Here is a 21422-nt window from a genome sequence, read left to right as displayed (position 1 = left end):
AATACTTAACATAGTCAATATTTCCGTAACTCAGAACGTCTTAAAAAAAATATTAATTCCTGCTATTTCCATTTGATTGGGCTAAACCTCTATGCCTTTATTGTCTCCCCCACCTCCCCCAATACATTCTACATTATTCTTAGTTGTTTTCCTTCATGTAGAATTAACCTACAAGGAAAGAAAGGGTTTATTTTTATTCCGATATTTCTGTCCCATTGACTTGCATTGGTTTCCGGTATCGGAATCGGCGATATCCGATACTTTTTGGGTATCGGTCTGATCCAATCCGATCCGATATTTCCCGATATCGGAAGGTATCGCTCAACACTAGTGATAACTTAATGATCTATTGGGTCTGACCATGTGAAACCGCACTGATCAGAATTGGGAAGTTTTATCCCTGACAGGACACTTTTATCCCCATTTTAAAATGCAGCGGCAGGTGGGATGTCTGACCGCAGATCCATTCATTCTCTTTGGGGCTTCCAGAAAAAAACAAGAGCAGCGCTCGCAGCCATTGAGGGAATGAATGGATCAGTGGTGAAGTCGCACATGCTGCTCCAGTCTAGTGGGGATAAAAGCTCCACATTCTACCAATCGGTCCCAGCAGTCAGACCCCCACCAATCAATACCTTATCACTTATCCTTTGGAAAGGTGATTACTTGTTTTCACAGTAGAATTCCTGTAAGTGCATCTTATTCCAAGTATTTAATCACAAATCTAAATAAAGATTATTCTCCTAATTAATATCAGAGAGAAAAATTGACCACCACATAGTGACCGAACAATACCTCATACTGTAAAAGGGAGAAATATCGCCACATCATGACCAGACCATATATTACCAACATATAGCGACCAAATAATTCCACATACAAGGGAGAAATACCACCACACCATGTCCACACCACATAGTGACCAAATTATAACACATACAGGGATAAATACCACACCATGACCGGACTAGATATTACAACATAGTGACCGAATATTACAATACTGATCATTAATGAAATGTCCTCGGATGCACATTCAGTTGAAACCAGTGGGCCCCCTCTACGTCTTGCTCAGGGTCCTGCCAAGGACCCTGAACCACCGGATAATTGTCCAGTGTCCCGGTGCTCCAGTCAGACCCTGTTTGCCCACCAAACTCATCCATTTAAATGTCTGATTTTAGAGTTTGCATTGTGTTCCTTTTCTTTGCTTATAAAAACATAATAATTATAGTCTATGGACCTTTTCTGATGCTGATGGTTCACAAAAGAAATTTGAGACATGTTTGATTGTAATCTGATTTGCAGATAAAACTGGCCCATTCAAATGATTGGATTGCCAAAAAAAGATACATTTGCATCCTTGTTCTGTATGTTTTTCACTGACTAATGTTAGAAGTTTGTAAATCTTCATCACTTTTTTTCTCTCATCAATAGGTGGCAGAAAATGTAATTTTTCAACATGAGGAGAGAAAACTTCATTCCATCACTTTACCTGATGGGCCCATGTGTCAGATCAGCACAGAAGCAAATAGGCTTCAATTGCTCATTTTTAAGTACTCTTTAGCTCATAAAGAAGGGGGCTGGAGGCATGGGAACCTAGAAGGAAGCCCCACATGACCGGGATTGGCCAGGAGGGTGCAATTTTTAAATCCCAATGGTTGGGATTGGGTGTAGGCTTGGAGGGGCTGGCATTTGGATGGGGGAGGGGTAAAGGGGGGGAGAGGTATAATAGGGAAAAGTGCGGGAAAACGGGCAGTCCAGAGAAGAAGTCATTGAGAGAAGTTCTGGAGCACTAATCCCCCAAAAAAAAAAAAAAAAAAAAGATATATATATATATATATATATATATATATATATAATTTTACTTTTTACCAATTTGCTGGGACACTCTTCTGGTTATTATGGAGTCCATGGAGTCCCTTATCGCCAGGCTGAGGGAGACTGCCAGATCCAGGCGAGGAGGGTGGCTTGAGTCTCAGCTGGCCGGGCTGCTGGGGAATGCCGGAGAGGAAGAATCCCCGTCAGGATCGGGAAGAATTGCCAGGAGGACGCGGCCCCCCGAGAGGCTTTCCCCGGAGATGGTCGGTACGGGCAGCAGGCGTACCTCAGGGGACCCTGCGTCCATTGAGCATGCCGGCGGAATCCCCTGCCGGCGTGCCCGCCGCGGCAGGAATCCGCCCAGCCGGTCTGCGGGCTCCCCCTGCATCAGGTCTCGGTCCGCGACTGAAGTTCCCCGCTCCGTCGTGGTGTAGCCTGCCCCTTCGGCGCGCCGCAGTACTAGATCTCAGGCCGCGCCGGAAGCAAGGCCCGGGCCGCAGACGCGTCACCCGGGGGGCGGGGCCTCACCGGAAATGGGGCCTACGTCACTTCCGGCCCCGGATACAGATGGAAGGGATGCACAGCCAATGAGCGGCGGGCGCAGGGACACGCCCCCCGATCCTAGATCCAGCGGCGATTCAAGACGCCGGTTATTCAAAAGAAAAAAGAGCGGCAATCCTGCAGCAGGGAATGGAGGGACCACCAGCGTGGCAGGCACACCTGGCGACGTTCCTGTCAGGGTGCCTGCGAGACAGACCAGAGGGGGCAGACAGCAGCGGAGCTGCATGGGCAGGCAGCAGCAATTCCAGGACCTGCTGCCTGGCCCAAGTCACTCCAGGCTGAGGGATGGAGCGGCGGGCAGCAGTACGGAGTTGCCTGGCAGTTATCCACGGATCAACACGGATCAGGCTGGTGAGTCCGGGTCTGAAAATCGCGGAGGTGCACGGTTGGCGGTGAGGACCGGAACAGAGACGAGCGGAGGACAAACGACGGGGATGTCAGCACGGGCTCAGGTCTCCCCTGGTGACGAGGAGGCCATGGGCGCGGGCCTTGAGCGGCAGGGGTCGGTCGGACTGGATTATGGAGAAGAACAAGACGAACCAAGGACTCATCAGGACTCGGGGAGTACGACTGGCGGGGACACAGCACCTGCGCAGCTTCGTGAGTATGCGTCTATGTATGGTTTGTCGCCCGCGGGGTCTTTAACGGATGGGGTAGGGGATAGGCAGGTGCCTGGGCCCAGCAGGGAAAATGTTAGGGGAGGTAGTGGGTCGGATGTAAGCGGGTTTAGGGATTTGTTGGTTAGCATGTCGCGCATTTTGGCGAGAATAGACAGGGGGGGAGCCATTCAAGGGGGGTTGTCACCGGCGGGGGCTTGGCTACCTAGTCAACCGGCGTTGTTGCAGGTGGGGAGCGAGTCGGCCAGGTCGGCGGGGTATGCAGCTGGGACACCTTCTGGGGTATCGGTTTGTGTGCAGACAGAAAAGGAAAATGCGGATACTGTAAAACTGGATGATAGGGCGAAAGGGGAGGTATACGTGTGCTTTGAGGGGCCGTTGGGGGCGCATTTAAAAAGAGAGGTTAAAGAAAAGATTTGGCGGGACGAGTATGTCAAAATTTTTTCCCTGCTTCCGTTGGAAAAGTTTAACCTGGATAAGGGAAAAAAGGACGACAGTAAAAAAGAGGAGGAAGAGAAACGTAGGTGGAGGTTGATTCCACAGACGTTTGTCAATTGGTTACAAGCTTTTGCAATAATGGCTAGCGTTATTGGAGAAAAAGCTCCTGATAATTGTTCAGGTTTGTTTTGCTACCTTGATGCTATTGGGGAGGCTCATAGGACTTACGGGGGTCAGGTGTGGTTACGATATGACGAGCAATTTCGGCAGAGGAAGGCAGTCCGCCCTGAGATCAGATGGGATCAAAAGGACATTGGTTTGTGGCTGAAGGTTATGGCCCCAGTGAGGTATGGGCAGTCCTTTCACGGGAGCAGCAGTAGTGGTAACCAATCAGCATTACACGGGGGAAGTAGTCAGGGCGCGCAAAGCACTAAGAAGGAAGTGGGAACTTGCTGGCAATTTAACGATGGCCAATGCAAGTACGGGAGCTCCTGTAAATTCAAACACGTGTGCTCCCATTGTAATGGAAGCTCACACGGAGCATCAAAATGCTTTAAGAAGGGAAAGGGAAAGCCGACATTGGGTATAGGTCAAGGGGGTGACTCCGGTGAGGGTGCACGCGATGGCCCCCTTTCTAAGTAGGTATCCGGATCAGTTGAAGGCTAAGGTCATTTCGGATGGGTTTTTGGTAAGTTTTAGAATCCCTCCTCCTGAGCACGAGGTCCCCTTTTCAGTAAAAAATTTGACGTCAGCTTCCCTTCATCCAGATGTGGTTAGCGTGAAGTTGGCTAAGGAGGTGGTATTGGGCAGGATGGCTGGACCGTTTCGGGTATTACCTAGCAGCAGGGTGGTTATTTCGCCGTTGGGTGTTGTGCCCAAGAAAGAGCTGAATAAGTTTCGTTTGATTCAGCATTTGTCGTACCCGAAGGGGCTCTCGGTGAATGATGGCATTGCACAGGAATTATGTTCGGTTGAATATACATAATTTGATGCGGCGGTGCGATGGGTACAGCGATATGGGTCAGGATCGTTGCTAGCTAAGACGGATATCGAGTCGGCTTTTCGGTTGCTGCCAGTTCACCCGGATAGCATCCCGTTGTTAGGTTGTTTTTGGAATGGGCATATTACATGGATAGGTGTTTGCCAATGGGTTGTGCAATTTCTTGTTCTTTGTTTGAAACGTTTAGTACCTTTTTGGAATGGGTGGTGAAGAACTTGGCATCAGTTAATTCAGTCATTCATTATTTGGATGATTTTCTGTTTATAGGCCCTCGGCAATCGTTGTTGTGTAGGAATTTATTAGGTACTATGGTGTGGGTAGCGGAGCATTTTGGCTTACTGTAACGGGTCTGGGAGGTGGAACCTCTGAGCTACTATACAAAGGGGCAGTCCTTGTAAGGAAGTGGGTGGCTCCCAGGGAAGGCGGGTAGGTAGACACGGCAAGTGACAAGAACAGTCTCAGGGTAGAAGGGCAGGACGGTCACAGCAAGTGACGGGGATCGTCTCTTGACAGGCGGGTGGTCACGGCAAGTGACAGCAGGGTAAGAGTCTCTAGACAGGCAGGGGGTCACGGCAAGTAACGGCAAAGCCTCCAGGTAGGCTAGCAGGCAGGTAGCAGATGAGCGCTCCCAGGTGAGCGGGTAAGAGTCTCTCAGCTAGCTGGCAGGTGATCACGGCAAGTGACGGCAGAGCCTCCAGGTAGGCTAGCAGGCGGGTAGCAGGTGAGAGCTCCCAGGTGAGCGGATAAGAGTCTCTGGACAGGCAGGTGGTCACAGCAAGTGACGGCTAAGCCTCCAGGTAGGCTAGCAGGCGGGTAGCAGGTGAGCGCTCCCAGGTGAGCGGATAAGAGTCTCTGGACAGGCAGGTGGTCACAGCAAGTGACGGCTAAGCCTCCAGGTAGGCTAGCAGGCGGGTAGCAGGTGAGCGCTCCCAGGTGAGCGGGAAAGAGCCTCTGGACAGGCTGGCAGGCAGGCAGGTATCAGGCAGGTAACTGGCAGGTACTTCCTGGTCCGCGGGCGGACTGATCCATAGACAGACTGGCAGGTGCTGGTAGGCAGACTGTCGGACCGCAGGATTGCAAGCAGGTAGACAGCACTGGAAGACAAGCTGGCAACGGGACCTGAGGGCTGAAGCAGAGTTGAACGACTTTGCAACAACATTGCTCGGGCACCTCCATTTTGGAGGAGGTGCCTTATATATGGTGGGGTCCTCCGGCCATTGGCCGGGGACTCCTTAGGACGGCGCACGTGGCCCCTTTAAGAGAGAGGGAGCGCGCGCGCGCCCTAAGCACAGTGACCGGGAAGCAGCGCGCGCTGCCAGCAGAATGGGAGGAAGACGCCAGGCACGGAGCGGAGAGGTGAGGGGAACGGCGTCCCTACCTAGCAGGAGGCAGGCGCGCCGACGCTACACTTACCATTGGCAAAAGAAAAGACAGAAGGCCCTTGCACAATCCTAAGCTTCTTGGGCATTGTAATTGATACGGAAAGGATGGAGTGTCGATTACCTGAAGATAAATTGTGTTTGCTCAAGCAGGAGGTCGATAGAGTCGGGAGGTTGCGCAAGGTGACCCTGAGGGAGCTACAATCGCTGCTGGGGCGCTTAAATTTTGCATGCAGGATTATGCCAATGGGCAGAATTTTTTGTCGCAGGTTGTCAGGCGCGACATCAGGAGTGCATGCGCCCCATCATTTTATCCGCCTAAATAAGGAACACAAGGAGGACCTGAAGGTTTGGAAGTTGTTTTTGGAAAGCTATAACGGCAGGTCGTTAATCCAGCAGGAGTTTGTGAGCAGTTTGGATTGTGAGATATTTACAGATGCTGCAGGAAGTGCTGGTTATGGGGCCTACTGGAAAGGGCGGTGGAGTGTTGGGGCATGGCCGATTGGTTGGACGGAGAGGGGTCTTACGAGGAACCTCGCGTTTTTGGAATTATTCCCTATTGTTGTCGCGGTTACTATTTGGGGTGAGTGTTTTGCCAACAGGAGAATTCGGTTTCATTGCGATAACATGGGAGTGGTGTCTGTCATCAACAGCTTGTCGGCCTCGTCCCCGCCGGTGATTAGGCTGCTGAGGGAACTTGTTCTTTGTTGTCTCAATTTGAACGCTTGGATTACAGCAGTCCATGTTCCAGGTGTACAAAATTCCATAGCAGATGCCTTATCTCGTTTTCAGTGGGACCGTTTTCAGGCGCTAGCACCAGAGGCAGAGGACGTGGGTCAAGAATGCCCTTCGCATTTGTGGCAACTGATTATGGAGGAGCCGGACGGTTAATAAGGGAGTCCATTATGAGGCAGACCTGGGCATCATATGAGGCATCATGGCGAGTATGGCAAAGTTGGATTCTGGAGTGGGGTGTGGTGGAAAGTGAAGGAGATAGAGAGATGGCAGTGTTGTTTCTTGTGGGAAGGGCAGCAGAGATTGGATGGTCTGTGTCAAAAGTTAGTAAATTTGTAGCAGGATTGGCATTCGCTTTTAAATTGCAGGGGATAAAAGATGTTACAAAGTCCTTTTTAGTGAAGCAAGCACTTAGGGGCTTTAGGAGAGGCGGTAAGGTGTTGGATAAACGAAGATCAGTGACTTTTAGTATTTTAGAGCGGTTGGGTTTTGTGTTGGATAAGATTTGTTGTTCAGTTTTTGAAGCCACACTGTTTAGATTGGCTTTTTCATTGGCGTTCTTTGGCGCACTAAGATTAGGTGAGTTGGTGGCACCAAGTAGGAATAAGGTTGGGGGTTTGTTTGCTGAGGATGTGAGCGGTCGGAAAGGGGGAATCGAATTTTGGATTAGGAGGGGGAAGACGGATCAATTGGGCAGAGGCAAGCGAGTGGTATTGGGGGAGGTTAATGGATCTTTTATTTGTCCTAGGAGATGTTTAATGGCTTATTGGCAGGTTTGGTCGGGACGTAAGGGCCCATTATTGTGTCATAAAAACGGAGAGTTTTTGTCCCGTTTTCAATTTATTGCAGTATTTAAAAAAGGGATCCGGGAGTTGGGTCTTAGTCCTGAGGTGTACGGGTCGCATTCTTTCAGAATCAGTGCGGCGTCAGAAGCGGACGGTTTGGGTTTAGGAAAGGATGTGATAAAACGCATCGGGAGGTGGAGTTCTGATCGTTATCTGTCCTATGTGCGGCATTAGGTATGCGGAATTATGGTTTTATTTTGTCCAGAAGTGAATACCTTTTTGGTTGTCTTGTTGCAGGTGACGTCCCGTTATTAGTCTGGATTCTTGGACACTCTTTCGTTCATTGAGGGGTGCTGCGGGCGGGTGTGAGGCCAAACGGTAGGCAATTAGGTTTTAGCAGAGAGCAAGTGGTGGTCCGGTGGCTGGGTTTTCGAGAGATGGTATGGAGAAGGGTGCTTCCTGAATTCCATAAGGTGGCTCGTTTGGACCGGGCGCCGGACATTTTGGTGGTGCATATGGGGGGGAATGATTTGGGGGCTCGTCCGGTTAGGGAATTGATGAGGGATATTCGAATTGATTTTTTAAGGTTATGGACATCTTTTCCTGGGGTGTTGACGGTTTGGTCTGACATTGTGCCGAGAAAAAATTGGAGGGAGGCCAGATCAGTGAAGGGCATTAATAGGGCACGAGTAAAGTTGAATAGAGCCATAGCAGCTTTTGTTGGTAGAAACGGGGGAGTAAGTGTTCGGCATCTTGATTTTGAGGCAGGGGTTGGTGAATTTTGGGCAAAGGATGGTGTGCACCTGAACGATATTGGGATTGATTTATGGGCATTATCTATACAGGAGGGGATTGAGAGGGCTTTGGCAGTGTTGGGGCGCTCACGAGCCTGAGGTGGTCAGAGCTGTTCGTTTGTGGCGGGGGGTGGGGTTCTTGGAGTTGGCACAGAAGTGTCGGTGGGAAAGTTATTGGAAATTTACAGGCAGTGGCTTGATTAAGCGGGGTGATCTGGCATTTGGTTTTTTGGGGCTCTGGACGGGGTTTTACCCTGGGAGCTTTTGGTGCCCTTGAGCTGGTGATGGACGGCTGAGGGTAACACGGTGGTTCGATTTCGGTTTAGTTATGTCAAATTTATCCAAAGAAAATTACAGGTGCAGTGTTTTTATTTGTTAAGGTACGTGAGGTCGGTAAGTTGGGGAGGGGGCTTACGGAACTATGGAACCCGGGTTGGCCATATACGGTCATGTGGCGTAACATTGTGTTGATCAGACACACAAAAACTCTGATCAAAGGTCAGCTTAGGGTTTACTTCATGTACACACAAATTGCCAAAGGCAAATAGAGATCCCTTAATAAAGACCTAAATATAAAACATAACTTTTATTTTGATTATTAGATATAATAACGGAAAAGATAACACACACTTAAAATCACACAGTACTGGATGTTTCTGATAATTCAGCGACGGGTTATATGACCCATAACTATTAAAGTGCTTGTGCTTCTGTTATGGCAGCTGTGTATCGAGTGCTTATCTGTCTAATATATTATTCTAAGGAATGTGAACTGAGGTCTAAGATGGTACACATGCAAGAAATAGGAGCATGTTCACACTAGCAAAAAGATGCAAAACCTACAAAAGACAAAAAAATATATCTCATACCCTACCATCATTATATCTAAATGTAAAACAAAGTTACATATGAAATATAGGGTCCTTAGTGAATTATTTTTGATCAAAAAAGTATACAAGCCGTCCCACCAGCGACAAGGTGACCCTAAATTGGGACGGTCCTACACTGTCTATATTAAAAACCTTACTGTATATCAAAGTTGAAGTAATGCATATAAAAGGGTAGACAAATAGAACCGGGTCCCAACATCAGACCACCTAAGCCCGTGGTAAGCTACATATATACTAACCAGCTCAACAAGGGGGATGCCACACCCCTAATTTGCACAGAATGAAAACAAGACAAAAAACCAAGCAATGTGAACTGAGGTCTAAGATGGTACACATGCAAGAAATAGGAGCATGTTCACACTAGCAAAAAGATGCAAAACCTACAAAAGACAAACAATATATCTCATACCCTACCATCATTATATATAAATATATTATTCTTCAGAATAAATCACCACCAATAGTGAGTCCTCAATATAATCATACTCGGTATACACTATTCACTTTATTATCAGGGCTTATTTATCAGGAAATTGGATAAAAGGGATTATGCTATACGTAGCATGAGAAAACTGCTTATATGTACAACTAAACTGGTCATCAAGGTGTTCAGCCGTCTCTCCAGTTTCTATAGTTAGAAAACTATTTGGATCACAATAGATATCTTTTCATATCCAAATGAGCCTTATTCGGCAATATTTGGTTTCATTCATTAGTGGGCAGTGAGGTAAATGCTTCTACTGCCGCCCTTGTATCTCATCTATTAGACTTAGGAGCTGTAGCACTTATTTATCACTGTAGTGCTTTTCAGTTGTCATGCAATAGGGCTTCTTGTAGCATGCATTCTTACCTGTAGCAGCTACTCAAAACCATAACATTTACTGATTTTTATCAATTGTATATAAAGCGGAAATCATACTGCTCCTGTTATTCAGCCCTTGTATTTTGATCAACAGCTACTAATACAATATGATGTACCACCCGGCCCGGCACCTAGAATGACATCCCCACAAAGCCTCACTACACAGTATTATGTCCTCACAGAACGATATGCTCACACAGCCCCTTTACACAGTATTGTCCCCACAAAGTTCCCTTAAACCAGGGGTGTCCAAACTTTTTTCTAAGAGTGCCAAATTTGATGAAGTGAACATGTGCGAGGGCCGATCATTTTGCTTGACATTCTTTGGACCATTAAAATGAATGCAAATAAACTTTTTTTGCAAAGTTTATTGAAAACGGCATACTTTTTATTTTGTGACTTGGATGACAAATCTAAACAGGTGTTTAATCAATCTGCCTTAAAGGGGTTAACCCAGACATACCCCCATTCTCACCCAGGAAGCCCCTCCCCGACTTGAGCATCGAAGCAGTTTATGCTCCAATGTCCTACTTTTGCCCTGCACTAAATTGCGCAGAGGAAAGGCATTTTCTGGAGTTCTAGTGACATACCCGGCTCTCCACGGGGCTGGCAGAAAGCCCAGTGACGTCACCGGCACTGATGGGCGGGCTTTATCACCAGTAAACCAGCTAGAGCAGCGCTAAAGCCTGCACATTAGAGCCGGTGAAGCCTCCTACCGGCAGTGTGTCATTGTAAATAGCACAGGGCAAGGGAGCACATCGGAGCATGAGATGCTTTGATGCCCATGGCAGGGGGGCTGCCTGGGTGAAAAAGGGGGTATGTCTGGGTTCTGAACTTGGACAACCCCTTTAATATAATAAAAACAGGAAACTGAGATATCTCAGGAACATTTTAAAGTACATTACACAAAGTAATGTAAGGTTGTCTGTCAACTTATAAGTTCAAAAAATGTGAACAGGAACATAACAGCAAGTATACATGTGTTCAAGTATATAACTGTCTATCCAACTGACATTAATTGAGATTTTACAACATATTAATCTCAATTAAAAAAAAGAAACTAGCCTGCACTAATGTGAAGGGTGAAACTGGGATCTGGACTGCAGCACATAGACTAGGTCTGGTTCAATGGCCGTGGTTTTGATGCGCAAAATGTCACGCAGGTGAGAGTCACTTAGTCTTGTCCTCACGCGGTTCTTGTTAAAGTTCATAACAGAGAATGTCTTCTCACACAAATATGTTGAGCCAAACAAGCTCAGGGTTTTCTTAGCCAATGTTCGAATCTCTTGAAACCGGCTCTTATCCAGTTGGCGGTAAAAGTTAACAAGAGAGAGCTGTTGATGACGACTGCGTAACTCGCTGTCACAATGTAGCTCAATGAGCTCGAGCTGCAACTGATCAGGAGCATTGTCGGGGTCAACAGAGAATGGAGAGGAGAAAATGCTGATCTCCTTTTCAATAGCTGCAAAATCTTGAAAGCGCCGTTGAAACTCCCCAGCCAGAGATGTGATGTCTGCTGCATACCTGCTTATTTGCGCATGGATATCATCCTGTGGAAAACTGTTAATTATTTCCTGTAGCGCTGAAAAATGGATGGTATTGGGCGGTGTTTGTGACAACTGCCTTAGGAAAAGTTGCAGCTTTGTTCCAAAGGCTTTGAGGTGTGAATAAAGTTGGTTCACCGCTGCATCTTTGCCCTGAAGATTCATGTTCAGTACATTCAGATGCTTTGTTAGGTCGACTAGAAACCCCAAATCAGCCAGCCAAATTGGATCAGATAGTTCTCGCATCGTTTGTCCCTTTGTTTCCAAGAATTCTCCTATTTCCTTTCTGAGAGAGTAGAAACGTTGCAGTGCAGACCCCCGACTGAGCCATCTTACATCGTTATGATATGAAACATCTTCATATTCAGCCTGGATATCCAGTAGAAACTGTTTAAACTGGCGGTGGCACAGGGCTTTAGAGCGGATAAAATTAATGGTCTTTAGTACCGGTTTCATAACATGATCATATTGGAGATGTTTAGCACAGAGAACTTGTTGATGAATGATGCAATGAAGTTTAATAGCTTTGCCTCCTTCTTCGCTCACCTTGTTACAGATTAGGGTTGATAATCCACTTCGTTCACCAGTCATGGCAGGTGCCCCATCAGTAATAATCCCAGTAACTTTGTTCCAAGGCAGTTTCATGTCATCTATGGCAGAACTAACAGAATCAAATAAATCTTTCCCTCTTGTTTGATCCTTGAGGCTCTGGAGGTCAAGTAGCTCTTCAGTCACATTCATTTCATCGTCCACCCCTCTTAAAAAAATCAGCAACTGAGCCGTGTCAGATAGGTCCGTGCTTTCATCACAGGCTATTGAAAAGAAGTCAAAATCAGCTCCTTTTGACATTAACTGTCTCTTAATATCCGATGAAATTTCTTCAATTCTCCGTGCTACAGTGTTACGAGCCAGGCAAATGTTGGAAAACTCTTGCTTCTTCTCGGGACAGACATTCTCTACCATTTTCATAACACATTCTTTGATAAAGTCACCCTCTGCAAAAGATTTGCAATTTTTAGCAATTAACGCTGCCACCTCATAGCTCGCCTTTGTGGCATTTTCATTTGACTCACGGGCTCTTGTAAAAAATCGCTGTTGTGACAATAAAACAGCTTCAAGTTGCTTATACTTTTCACTTCGGTCGTGCCCTGTTAGCTTGTCGTATGTGCTATGTCTCGTCTGATAGTGTCGCTTGACATTAAATTCTTTATAAACAGCAACGGTCTCTTGGCATATCAGACAAACACAGTGATTCTTTATTTCAGTGAAAAAATATTCTACTTTCCACTTGTCCTGGAAGCGGCGGCCCTCACTGTCAACTTTTCGTTTCTTATTTGTAGTTGCCATTATAAAAATTGGCCAGAAGGGGAGAGATTAAAAGGCGCAGAGGGTGGAACAGCAAAAATAAGATACTGCTATATGCTTTATAACACAGGCAGAGAATAGCAAGCTGTGCAACAGTCGCACATCAGATAATGGAATTATAGCACAGTGACAGGCAGTCAGGGGTTAATGAAGGGTATGACAGCTTGCTACCACAAGCTTGTGTGAGAGCCCTGATGGCCTAACCTTTCTGGAGGTGTAAGGTGGCGCAGGGACTTATATATAACTTAATATATATATTATTTATATAATTTTACACAACTAAGCTGAGGTCTTCAGCCTATCTGACCTCTGAACGTCTTACAACCCCTGGGGGCTGGAGATCTCGCACGTCGCGAGATCTTGGCTGGCCGGTTGCCGCCGCTCAGTACTCCGGCGCAGGGAGAAGGAAAGCCGAAATCTCGCGATGTCCGAGATTTCGGCTCTTCTCCCTGCGCCGGAGTACTGAGCGGCGGTGGCGACGAGAGCGGCGGTGGCGACGAGAGCGGCAGCGGCCGCAAGGTACATGCTGCTGGATACCTGGGGGCCTTATTAGTCCGGACCGCGGGCCGCAAATGGCCCGCGGGCCGGACTTTGGACATGCCTGGCTTAAGACATCGCTGTTTCCTCCACTGCACCTCCTGCATTCTTCAATATCCAGATCCATATTCCAGTTTGTCTTCTCTTCTGCACTACGTGAGTCCACAATCAACTGAGGAATGCCTACGTCTGCTTACTATCCTTATTTCTGTTTGCATATTACTGTACCTAAGTAAACTTGAACTATGGTTAACTTTTGCATACCCTAATAGTAATGAAGGCCGTGCCTTACAGATTAGGTTCTAAGAAGTATTGTTTGGAATGAACTTACCTTCATAAACTGTTTGCTGTGATCTTTTGCACTTGAGTTTAAAATAGACTTTCACACTACTCTTGTCTCAGTCTCTGCTTTTGGCCCACGCCATTGGACTTCAGGGTATCTACTAACATCGTAACAGGCAGTTCCTTTGAGCTCATGATTCTCATTTGGTCTGACATGCACTGTGAGCTGTGAGGTCTTATATAGACAGGTGTGTGCCTTTCCAAATCAAGTCCTATCAGTTTAATTAAACACAGCTGGACTCCAATGAAAGAGTAGAACCATCTCAAGGAGGATCACAAGAAATGGACAGCATGTGACTTAAATATGAGCAAAGGGTCTGAATACTTATGACCATGTGATATTTCAGTTTTTCTTTTTTAATAAATTTGCAAAAATTTCTACATTTCTGTTTTTTTTCAGTCAAGATGGGGTGCACAGTGTACTTTAATGAGAAAAAAAATGAACTTTTTAGAATTTACCAAATGGCTGCAATGAAACAAAGAGTGAAAGATGTAAAGGGGTCTGAATGCTTTCCGTACCCACTGTATATAGTACTCAATGTTCCAGGCAGTGGGAGGCATTACTGGGATCCAGAGCAGTCGCTCCAGTCACGTCCAGAGCCTAAGGTCTGGCATAGGAGCTGCCGGACACTTTGTGTGCTCTGAAGTACAAAGGAAGATGGACAGGGACCTGCATAGATGGAAGTTGAAGGCCAGTCCCGGGTGCACTGCAGAGGTGGACGAGAAATACAGGATGAGCTACCAACAGGGCCGAAGAGGAGTTATGCTAAGAAGGAGGATAATGTGAATTGCTGTGCCTTATCCCATCTGTACCCACCTGATGAACTTGAACTGTCAAGTATATGTTTGACTGTTACAAAGAACTTCGTGTCCCCTAAATTGTGTGCGGCGGCTTCTGAGGACAGAAGCCTGAAGGCAGTGGAGGCCTGCGGCCTACAAGAGAGTGTGCTGCACCCCACACCCTAGAGCACACTGGGACTGGGACACCCATTGTCTGTAAAGTGCCAGAGCGAAATCAGACCGACGTTCAGTCACGACTACCGCTCTGTGCCACTTTACAAGATGAGTGATAAGGGAACTTCTCCATCAGAAGAGAAGAGGAAATAATGGTCGCTGCCCAAACTGTGACAAGAACAGGACCACAATGCAACAAGAACTGTCTCACAATGCTCTTGGAACTTTCCCATAATGCATTGCAAATTGAAACTAGAGCAAATACATTAAATCACTAGCAGACAGTGCAGTTATCAAACAATAAAAAAGAGACAGGATTCAAATGCAAGCAACATAATGTCAGAACTGATATACACATAAAGTGACTAGATTCCCTGGATAGCTAAATTCGCTGCTGAGGCAAAAACACGGGCTGCCCAGCACTATTTAAGTGCACCCCATGAAGATAAACACTCTAATTTACAAGGCCATAACATATAGGTGCATCTCACAAAATTAGAATATCATCAAAAAGTTAATTTATTTCAGTTCTTCAATGCAAAAAGTGAACCTCATATATTATATAGAGTCATTACAAACACAGTGATCTATTTCAAGTGTTTATTTCTGTTAATGTTGATGATTATGGCTTATAGCCAATGAAAACACAAAAGTCATTAACTCAGTAAATTAAAATAATTAACAAAAAACACCTGCAAAGACTTCCTAAGCATTTAAAAAGGTCCCTTAGTCTGTTTTAGTAGGCTCCACAATCATGACAATCATGATGAAGACTGCTGGCTTGACAGATGTCCAGAGTTCCAATTTTCATTTGAAATCAAGGTCCCAGAGTCTGGAAGAAGAGTGGAGAGGCCACAATCCAAGCTGCTTGAGGTCTAGTGTGAAGTTTCCACAATCAGTGATGGTTTGGGGAGCCGTGTCATCTGCTGGTGTAGGTCCACTGTGTTTTTTCAACACAAAAGTCAGCGCAGCCGTCTACCAGGAAATTTTAGAGCACTTCATGCTTCCCTCTGCCACAGTATCAAGCTACCAGGGGGGCAAAGGGGGCGGTGGCCCCGGGCCCCTCGCTCTTAGGGGGCCCATCCAGGGCTACGCCAGTGTAACTGTATCTAGCATGCCCCTGGTGCCAGCATCGGGCCCCACTGCCCGCCACCGCCGCAAGTTTACTGATGAGAGAGGGAGCGCGGATCTCTCTCCCATTAGTCCCTTCTGTGACTGACGTCTCTGACATCATCACTTGGCGCCCAGCCCGCTGTGCTGAAGATGTGTGCGTGCTGGGTGCTCTGAGCAGCGAGGGAACCAGGAGGAGAGATGAGTACTGTTTATTTATTTTTTGCCGGGTGGGGGGCGGCATTATATTACAGACTCTGCCTATGGGAAGGGGGAGGTGCATTATACTACAGACTCTGCCTATGGGGGGGCATTATACTAAAGATTCTGCCTATGAGGAGGGGGGGGGATTATACCACAGACTCTGCCTATGAGGAGGGGGGGAGCATTATACTACAGACTCTGCCTATGGGGGGGAGCTTTATACTACAGACTCTGTCAATGGGGGGAGCATTTTACTACAGACTCTGCCTATAGGGGCGCATTATACTATACGAAGGACTATGGGGAGTGCATTATACTATATTGAGGACTATCTGGTGCATTATACTATATGTAGGCTATTTATACAGTGTGGGAGATAATGTGGGTTCTTTGAACAGCGTGGGGGCCATCATACAGTGTGGGAGATAATGTGGGGTCTTTGTATAGTGTGGAGGCCATCATACAGTGTTGGAGCCATCAGCTTGGGGGCTACTAAGGGGTCAGTATACTGTGTGGGGGTACTATACAGTGAGGGGGAATTATATCGTGAATAGGAGAACATCATACTGGTTAGAGCGGAGCTCTACATGGGGGGAGACTCAGGACATTATTAAATCTTAGGTGGGCACTTATTGTTATAGGGGAACTCAGGTTATCGTGACTGTCGAAGGGGCACTATTACTTTCTAGGGGGCACAATGTGGGCACTGTTTTCTAGGACACTTGCACACGGCATTACTTTATTTTAGAGGTTTGTTTTACCATCTAGAGGGCACACAGTAGGTGCAGTAATAGGGACACATTTTGCAGCAGAGGCTCAGTATTGGGGTATCAGCAGGATGAGAAGTTTGTGCAGGTTGGGGATAGATGTGGTCAGTGCCTGAAATGTAAGGAGTCAAATGTGTCTTTGTTGTGATCTCTGCATACCTGAGACTCTGAGCCCTGGCTGGAGAAGTTGTCGTGTCGGTCTGGGCCAGATGGAAAAGACGGGAAAAGTGAACAATTTAATCAGAAAGAACGTCAGCTGTAAGGTACTATATATAACTGAGCTGTGATCTCTTATATGTTCTGCAGGACTGGCATCTATCAATATATGTCACCATATGGCGGTAATATCAGTGCTGGTCTTTGTATAGAGATTATTTTTAGTAACAGCGCGGTCATCTGCTGAGGTTTTCCTACATCAACTATCTGGGTGCGCCGCTATAGTTGGAATCAGGGTTACCTGGTTAGAGGCCCACTCAGAAGTTTCGGCCCCCTGAAACAAAACCTTAGCTACGCCAAGCTTTTTGGAGATGGAAATTTCATTTTCCAGCAGGACTTGGCCCCTGTCCACACTGACAAAAGTACCAATACCTGGTTTAAAACAACAGTATCACTGTGCTTGATTGGCAGCAAACTCACCTGACCTTAACCCCATAAAGAATCTATGGGGTATTGTCAAGAGGAAAATGAGAGACACCAGACCCAACAATGCAGACGACCTGAAGGCTTCTATCAAAGCCACCTGGGCTTCCATAACCCCTCAGCAGTGCCACAGGCTGATCCCTCCATGCCATATTGCCGCATTGATGCAGTAATTGATGTAAAAGGATCCCCGACCAAGTATTGAGGGCATTTATTGAACATAGATTTCAGTAGGATAACATTTTGGATTTTGAAAACATTTTTCAAGCTGTTGTTATAAGGTATTCTAATTAATTGAAATAATGACTTTTGAGTTTTCATTGGCTGTAAGCCATAATCATCAACATTAACAGAAATAAACACGTGAAATAGGTCACTCTGTGTGTAATGGCTCTATATAATATATGAGTTTCACGTTTTGTATTGAAGAACTGAAATAAATTAACTTTTATGGTGATATTCTAATTTTGTGAGATGCACCTGTAGATGGGCTTGGCTGCACCCTGAATAAAAATAGCATGTAAAAAATATATATGATATATATGAGGTATTGGTCGATATTTTGGCCAAAATATACAAGCTCGCAACCTGCTCAAGGGTCCTCATACTTACGAGTCCCTACACTAACATTAAAAGCAAAGTCACAAAAACAAGGAATTAAAGTTCCCACCAAAATTCAAGAATTAACACAGCAAATACAGCAACAATAATTACAAGGATGCAGCAAACCCATATAATGAAGAAGTCAGCAACACAGGTGCAAAATATTGATGAGACAACCACTCACAACCTACCAATTCATGGAGGGGGTGATTGCTTAGTATTAAAACTGCACACAAATAAGCCTTGTATAGGGCACTGGTCACACACAGGTAGTGCACAATGTCTGGCTTACAGCCTATTAGTGAAGCCCAAACTATTAGATTAGGCGGGCTGCCCAGCACTTTTTAAGTACACCCCATGAAGACAGACACCCTAGTTTACAAGGCCAACATTGATGGGTCTGGCTGCACCCTGAATAAAAATAATGTGCAAAAAATATATATGATATATATGAGGTATTAGTAAATATTTTGGCCAAAATACACAAGCTCGCAACCCGCGTCAAGGGTCCTCATACTTGCGAGTCCCTACACTAACATTAAAAGCAAAGACAAATTTAAATTCCCACCAAAATTCAAGAATTAACACAGGAAAAAAGGGCAACAGTGTTTACCTGCCTAGGTCTCAGTACTAATCATACCATATAATAACGATGACAGCAATACAGGTGCAAAATACTGATGCGACAACCACTCACATATTACCAATTAATGGAGGGGGGTGATTACATAGTATTAAAACTGCACACAAAATTATATGGGATTGCTACATCCTAATAGTGCATTAGTTCTGAGATCTGGGCAGGTAAATGCTATATTAATAATTGATTTTTTGGGGAAAGTTAAATTCTCTTTTGTTGGCTTTACTTTTAATCTAACTGAAATACACATAAGCTTTTTTCCTAAACATTAGGATCTGTTTAGAGCCATCAGCTCAAAAAGGCTTCCTTTGACAGACTTGGCATAAGCAGGTCAAAAGGAACCCTGATCTTTACCATTACACCCCTTTACAGGAATGGAGACTTACCACATGCTCAGGGTTGCATCTACAGAGTAGCTGCTGGCCAGAGGAGCGAGCTTGAGGCTATAACTCTAACTAAAGCTTTTTTATTACTAAATGATGGGTTCTGTCTAAGGCCATTGGCTCAAAAAGACTTCCTCGGACAGACTTGGCGCAAGCTACTCCATTCTGCAGATCCCAAGGGAACCCTGGCCTTTACCATTACACCCCTGTACAGGGATAGATACTTACCATAGGCCCAGGGTTGCATCTACAGAGTAGCTGCTGGCTGGAGGAGCGAGCTTGAGGCTATAGTGGTTGATTCAACTCTAACTAAAGCTTTTTTTTCCTAAATACTGGGATCTGTTTAAGGCTGTTGGCTCAAACAGACTTCCTCGGACAGACTTGGCGCAAGCTACTCCATTCTGCAGATCCCAAGGGAACCCTGGTTTTTACCATTACACCCCTGTACAGGGATAGATACTTACCATAGGCCCAGGGTTGCATCTACAGAGTAGCTGCTGGCCGGAGGAGTGCGCTTGAGGCTTGAGTAGTTGAGTCAATCCTAACTAAAGAAAAACCTATCTAATGACACTTTCTTGTTAGGACCTGTCTGAGGCCTATGGCTCAAAAAAGCTTCTTTGGAAAAACTTGGCAAAAGCCAGTCTATCCTACAGGTTCCAAAGGAACTCTGACCTTCACTCTTACAGCCCTGTACAGTGATAAAGACTTATTACAGGGCCTTGATTGCATCTACATAGTAGATGCTGACTGGAGGGGCAAACTTAAGGTTAGAATGGTTCAGCCAACCCTAACTATTGCTACTTTCTTAAATGTTAGGATATTTCTGAGGCCGTTGGCTCAAACAGGCTTCCTTGGACAGACTTGGCGCAAAACACACCATTTCTGATGTTTCCAAATGAACCCTGGGCTTCACCCTTGAACCTCTATACAGGGACCGTTTCATAGTTTTAAGGTTGAAAGACACAAGTCCATCAAGTTCAACCTAAAAGCTAATGTGTTGATCCAGAGGAAGGCAAAAACCCCATGAGGCAGATGCTAATTGCCCCATATTAGGGGAAAAATTCCTTCCCGACTCCACATATGGCAATCAGACTAGTTCCCTGGATCAACGTCCCATAACAAAATCTAGTACGGATCACCTGCAATTTTATATTATTCAAGAAAGGCACACACATGCCCTCCTTGAATTTTTTTTTAGAAAATTAAGTATTTCAATTTCATGTGGTAGAGTTTCATAACCTCATTGCTCACACAATAAAAATTTGCCAACTAACTTCCTTTAGACAAAGTGAATTAGGAGCTTTATGCTAGAGTAATTGAATTAACTCTAACTGAAATAGATTAATGCTTTTTTCCTAAATGTTGAAATTTGTTTAAATCCATCAGCTCAAAAAGGCTTTCTCGGACAGACTTGGCGCAAGCTACTCCATTCTGCAGATCCCAAGGGAACCCTGGCCTTTACCATTACACCCCTGTACAGGGATAGATACTTACCATAGGCCCAGGGTTGCATCTACAGAGTAGCTGCTGGCCGGAGGAGCGAGCTTGAGGCTATAGTGGTTGATTCAACTCTAACTAAAGCTTTTTTTTCCTAAATACTGGGATCTGTTTAAGGCTGTTGGCTCAAACAGACTTCCTTGGACAGACTTGGCGCAAGCTACTCCATTCTGCAGATCCCAAGGGAACCCTGGTTTTTACCATTACACCCCTGTACAGGGATAGATACTTACCATAGGCCCAGGGTTGCATCTACAGAGTAGCTGCTGGCCGGAGGAGTGCGCTTGAGGCTTGAGTAGTTGAGTCAATCCTAACTAAAGAAAAACCTATCTAATGACACTTTCTTGTTAGGACCTGTCTGAGGCCTATGGCTCAAAAAAGCTTCTGTGGAAAAACTTGGCAAAAGCCAGTCTATCCTACAGGTTCCAAAGGAACTCTGACCTTCACTCTTACATCCCTGTACAGTGATAAAGACTTATTACAGGGCCTTGATTGCATCTACATAGTAGATGCTGACTGGAGGGGCAAACTTAAGGTTAGAATGGTTCAGCCAACCCTAACTATTGATACTTTCTTAAATGTTAGGATATTTCTGAGGCCGTTGGCTCAAACAGGCTTCCTTGGACAGACTTGGCGCAAAACACACCATTTCTGATGTTTCCAAATGAACCCTGGGCTTCACCCCTGAACCTCTATACAGGGACCGTTTCATAGTTTTAAGGTTGAAAGACACAAGTCCATCAAGTTCAACCTAAAAGCTAATGTGTTGATCCAGAGGAAGGCAAAAACCCCATGAGGCAGATGCTAATTGCCCCATATTAGGGGAAAAATTCCTTCCCGACTCCACATATGGCAATCAGACTAGTTCCCTGGATCAACGTCCCATAACAAAATCTAGTACGGATAACCTGCAATTTTATATTATTCAAGAAAGGCACACACATGCCCTCCTTGAATTTTT

The sequence above is a fragment of the Phyllobates terribilis genome, unplaced genomic scaffold (genome assembly GCF_046119375.1).
Source record: "Phyllobates terribilis strain yellow unplaced genomic scaffold, ASM4611937v1 Scaffold_473__1_contigs__length_1414477, whole genome shotgun sequence".
NCBI classification, from domain to species: Eukaryota; Metazoa; Chordata; class Amphibia; order Anura; family Dendrobatidae; genus Phyllobates; species Phyllobates terribilis.
Note: the sequence above shows the minus strand (reverse complement) of the source record.